This window comes from Leptodactylus fuscus, chromosome 5 (genome assembly GCF_031893055.1).
Source record: "Leptodactylus fuscus isolate aLepFus1 chromosome 5, aLepFus1.hap2, whole genome shotgun sequence".
Classification (NCBI taxonomy): domain Eukaryota; kingdom Metazoa; phylum Chordata; class Amphibia; order Anura; family Leptodactylidae; genus Leptodactylus; species Leptodactylus fuscus.
The window spans coordinates 34418290-34424289 of NC_134269.1; positions in this window are offsets into that span (position 1 = coordinate 34418290).

Genomic DNA, 6000 nt, shown 5'->3' on the forward strand with positions numbered 1-6000 from the left:
GGTTCTGATGTCTATAGGATGGAGCCCCTTCTTCCAAAATCTTAATAGCGATCGCAGCATCTAAGGTGGATCAATGGTGCGCCATTCTGGGTCATTAGGAACAGGTACCTGGCTGTGAGTACACAGTACCCCATATTATTCCATCAAAACTGATGCAAAGGGTATACGCCAGTCACTAATGGGTTAAATCTTAAGGGGCATCCCCATGTAAAATCTTTGTGTTCCAAAAGGCCAAAAAAATCAGACAGCGCCATCTCACATTTATATACACAGACAGAAACTATAGCAGTCATGTACCTTAAAGGGGCTCTATCACTGGGAAAAGTCATTTTTATCTAAACACATGCTTGCATAGGCTTTAGAAAGGCTATTCCACACTTACCTTTTGTATGTAGATTGCTTCAGTGGTCTCTGAATAAGTCCGTTTTTATTCATATGCTAATGAGCTTCCAGCCAGTACAGGAAGTTCCCAGCAGCCTCCTCTCTCCCATTATCTTCAATGTGTGAGAAGCAAACAGGAAGCTGAGTCATCATCAGCCCCCCATAGAAAACAGCAGGGAGAGGTGTGCACCATCTATCGTGCACTAGTCTAATTAGCATATGAATATAAACGGACTTATTCAGAAACCACTGAGGCAATCTACATACAAAAGGTAGGTGTGAAATAGACTTTCTAAGGGCTATGCAAAGGTGTGATTAGTTAAAAATGACTTTTCCTAGTGATAGAGCCCCTTTAAACTTCCAATACCTATTGTTATTGTTTTTTCTTTGTTTTTTTTTTTTGGGGGGGGGTTGTTTTTGTTTTTTTGTACATGAATATGTCGTATATACAGATGTATCCTCCCTTATTTGTCCTCTTGGCTGGACATACCATATACAGTATATCTGTACCAAGGGAAGAGCAGCTTTTTAGAACTATAGATTTTTTTAGTATTCTTTCACAAAGTGATATGTTACATGTGTCTATGTGCAGCCACAAGTGGTTGTGTTGTGGATTGCAGCTTGTCCATGGTTTTACCAGAATGTCACAGTATTATACCTAACTGGTTTTATTAGAAATTGGAGTCCTTCATCAGAATAATGATAGGGTAATCATGGACCACTGACACCTCTGACATCCATTTCTAGGATCGGAATGGAAGACACTTCATCATTGTTATCTAGCAGAACATCTATTTACTAAAATGCTCCAAAAATATTATTAGCAGAATTAGCATGAACAGAACAGGGGCTCCGATTGACACTTGGGTCATTCATCGGCTGCCTCAGCTTTCATGTTGTAATATGGAGGGGGGTGTCCAAGAACTAAAGTCCTCTCTAATACTTATGACACCTGCAACCCAGAACTTATTGCAGTGGAGGGAAGGCTTCTTCCAGAGCACAAGACCCTCACAGCCGTTCTGTTACAAGTATCCAGAAAACATTGCTCCATAAGGGCGTCTCTATATTTCTTTTACAGATGTGGACCCCCCAGTATCTTCTGTGCTGTGGAGTTTGTGTACATGGCGGTGGACATTACCATTAGCGCTGGTCTCCATATTGTTGCCAGTCTGTTGGTAATGCTGGCAAATACCTGATGTCCTGGAAACAGGTGAAAATGTGAGTATTCCAGAATGCTAAGTCCTACATGATGGGAGGAATGATAGTAGAGAAGGAATATGTTCCTGTGACATGACATCTGAGTCTCTAGCTTCTAACGTCCAGCAATCTCAGCTTATCAGTTTCCTTATAGAGGTTAGAGCTCTGCTTCACCAATGCACATCTACAAATCCCCTGTACAAAAATAGAGGGGAATTTGTGAAGGGTTTTGACAAATTTATAAATAATAAATTCCGCCTATGTATTCCTCCCCCTCAGCTCACCACTTATGGGACGAGCGACAATGGGACAAGACATATAATGACGACGTCCCTCGTTAATCAGGCAATCTTGCCCAGTGTCTCTCCAGATGTCTCGATCTGGCGGTCTCATTTTCCAAGTTGCGGTCACTTGACATTTCTGGTTTCTCAGCACTTTTATCTTTTTGTAAATTAGCTTAACATCAACAATGACTTCAGACCATCTCTTGTATCTGTATGCCAATGACCGCTGCTCAATCTCGGCATTAGAATCTCTATCACAGCTCCTTCTGTCCATTAGTGACACAGCAGCATCGTATCTCAGCCTCTTCTTCTTGCTATTAGCTTCAGGCTGAGACATGTTTTTTTACCGCTTCTCTTTTTGGTTGACCATATTACTTCCTGGTTCCCACTTCACAGATAACACGGAGACATTATTCACCATTTTTCCACCTGATATTTGACTAGAGACCGGTACAGAAACACCTTTATCCACAATGGCTTCAGACACTTTATTTGTGGGGACAACATATCCCAGATCATTTTTCTTAGGGACTCTTGTTCCACACTTTTGATGACCCTGCACCTTATTTAATATCTCATGACTCTCATAGCACTGGACCCGCTCTGTCACAGGCAGTGTGTGAGTAATCGCAGTCTGTTCTGTTGTTGAACCTTTTTTGGCTGTTTTATTGTATTTTGCAGGAAGTCCTCCTACACCAGGAACTTGAGGAGGTCGGAGTTCTCCCGAACCCGTTGGCTTTTCATCAATAGTTACAACTTGCAGTGTTATAAGTTTTGCATCATCCACTGTAGCATCATCTTCCTGGGGAACTATACCGTTCACCTGAAGTTTTACACAACATGCTGCTCCATTATAATCCGATCCTTGTTATCACCATCACTGGACAGGTCACTTATGTCTGTCTGAGTCTTTTCCTCTCCTGTAACTCTAAGGCAAAGACTAAGAAATTAACACGGATTACATTCCACTTTTGTTGAACCAGTCAACATGTGTACCGTATATACTCGAGTATAAGTCGACTCGAATATAAGCCGACCCCCCCTAATTTTACCACAAAAAAATGGGGAAAACTTATTGACTTGAGTGTAAGTCGAGGGGGGAAAATGTATGACATTCTGTTTGTGCTCATGTTAATCCTAGCCGGCTTCAGGCCTATATGGTAATATCCCAGATGTCACATGGTCTGGGATATTACCATATAGGCCCAAAGCCTGTGGTAGTAGTAATAGCCTGTTTGTCAGAATCTGTGTGTAAGAACCTGTGTTTCATCATCATGTGAAGATACTGTTCCAAGGATCTCCACTAGTGGCCGCTATTCAAGTGTCATTACTACTCCCACCACTGGAGGCTGCTGTTCCCTGACTCTTGCCCACAATTAATATGGCGAGTATTGTCTCATGACCATGGCCATCTTGTTTCCTGTTTAGCCCTATATATACCCAGAGCATATTATAAACAATGCTTGAGTATTGTGTTTGTTCCCAGTCCTCTAGCTCTGAGGTATTCTTGCTCAGTATACCTTGGCTTCTCCTGCTTACCCGCTCTGTGTACCGACTCCTTGGCTTCATCTGACTACCCGCTCCGTGTACCGACTCCTGGCTTCCTCTGACTACCCGCTTTGTGTACCGACTCCTGGCTTCCTCCGACTACCCGCTCTGTGTACCGATCTCTGGCTATCCATTGACCAAGTCTCCTACTCCGCAGCATCTGCCGTCCTTCCTGGCTATCGGATTCCAGCTGTATCACCAGTAGCGTAACACTGTTACTGCTAGCACAGGCTTTGGGCCTGTATGGCAACAGGCTGCTACTGCTACCATAATGCTTTGGGCCTGTATGATAATGCCCCAGACGTCTTATGGTAATTCCACTTTCCTTTCTCGGCCTCTATGCCGGCAGCTTTCTCTGATTCCAACGTTTTCCATAGCGCACTAATCTCCATTTCTAGCTTCAGAACTTTCTTTACTGCCACATCTTTCTGAGCAGTCTCAATCTCAATTTTTATTAGCGCAACTTGCAAGTCTTCCACCTGTTTGTCTACTTGCACCTTTAGTTTAGCATTATGCATTATTAGATCTACAATCTGAGCAGATAAATTAGACATGTTTTCCTCAAACTGAATCCTCATGTCTTCTATCTGGAGGTCCAATTCTTTCTTGGCCTTTTCCAGCTTGTCTTAAGCTTTGGCTTTGTCTTCATACAGTATCTGCCGAGATTTCAGGTTTGTTTCAACTTCTTTGTGATTCGTCTGTAATCTTTGTAAATTCTGAGCATGGACAGAAGACATCTCCATCAACATTGCATACTTTCTTGCCATCAGCAAGCACTTTACAGACTTCTGCGCCACAGTAAACAAAGTCCATTACCTGGATTCCTCTTCCAGAGTTTTACTTTCACCAGTTTGCACACAGGTTGCAATTTTGTTCCACTCACCCCTCCTGGGTTTCTTTTTCAACTGTAGGCTGCAATACACATTCAGCGATACTGCAGTTTACCAAACACTTGTCATCCAGAACTTGCGTGGATCTCTTTATGCCCGCATTCTCCACCATATGTGACAATTAGAGGAAGTTAGCATCAAAGGTAGCGGTTTTGCTGGACTCAACAGAGGTGTTGATGGCGCTGGGTGCCAAATAAACAGCAGGTCCGGTGATGCAATCCAAAATAAGTGCCTTTATTCAGCTTATAACAGAACAAAAATAACAAACAGCCTAGCCCACATATAGGGCACTACCTCACTTCTTGAACCCTGACATATTTACTAAGGGCAAGATACTTCTCTGAGGCTTCTTGTCAGCAGTCTGGCTCACACTGAGCTTAAACAAGTCCCATTTGGTTTTCAGTTTCCTTTGGACAGACCTCCTGTCTGTCTCCAACTGGTCCACAGTCCACTCCTGCTCCTGCAGGTCACCAGCAGCCCTCTCCTGCTGTGTGCACTCCCTCTGGAGTTGAGCCCCTTTCTCCGGTATGGGTGTGGTCAGAGTCCTTTTTAACCCTGTTTTTGGTCATTCTACAGCGCCCTCTAGGTTCACACCTTCACACTATAGACATTACATGGATGTTGGGCAGCCATGAAATATGCATGGGGGTACTCCTGACTTTCCTTCAACAGCGGATGTCAGGGAAGATAAGGATTGGGCAGTTGGAGTTCAACATGTCCCATCCTTTTGGTGCTGGAGAAATAAGCTGCTGCCAGAGGAGTCTGGGGGCTTCTTTTTTTTCTTCCTCATCTTGTTTAGACCATATGCCAAACTGGATTGTGCGTGTGTGTGTGTGTATGTGTGTGTGTATATGTGTGTGTGTGTGTGTGTATGTATATATATATATATATATATATATATATATATATATATATATATATCTGCTGTGTATCATTAATAACCCTGCTATTCTCTTGTTACAGACAACAGGACCCGGGTGGTACTGCAGCCCCTCTAGTTACATCACTGAGACCTGCGGGTGACTGCACCTACATTGTCCATCTATTCTGTTGTTCATTAGTTTTAAGCAATGTCTTTATAGTTCAGTAACTTTTCATTTAAAGTTGTTATTTTATAGGGTTTTTCTGTTATAAGGGATTTCAAGTGTTCATCTGCAATTTATAGGGGAACCTGTTAGCAAATGTACATGTTTGTTGCAGCGCCACTACAGGAAGAATGATGTATTACATAGATGTCATTAAAATAAATAGTCTGTAACCGTTCTCTAATTTCTCTAATAAATGAGGATAATGAAATCGGGTGTAGTGAAATAGGTTTTAAAATAGTCCATCTAAATGGGATATTTCCTCCAGTGACGACATTCCAAATTCCTGAGAACATAGAAATTGTGAAATCTACACGGTACTACTACAACTATTGCTAACTTTTAGCTCTTGATCCCCAATGCAAAATATGTAATGGGCCCCCATGTACCATGTGTTACATATAATACTGCTGCTCTATTCTCCAGGATGTAATTAGGAGAACAGTGCCTCTGTATGCCGCCCTCTAGAGGGCAGCCTCCTTAACATCATGCATGACTCAGTTAATAAGCCTACTAACATGATGCGGATTTAATTGCCAAATTAGTATTTCTATTCCAAAAGGAATAGAAAAGGAATGGCGTTGGAATATTGCATTTTACACAAAACCTTACAAT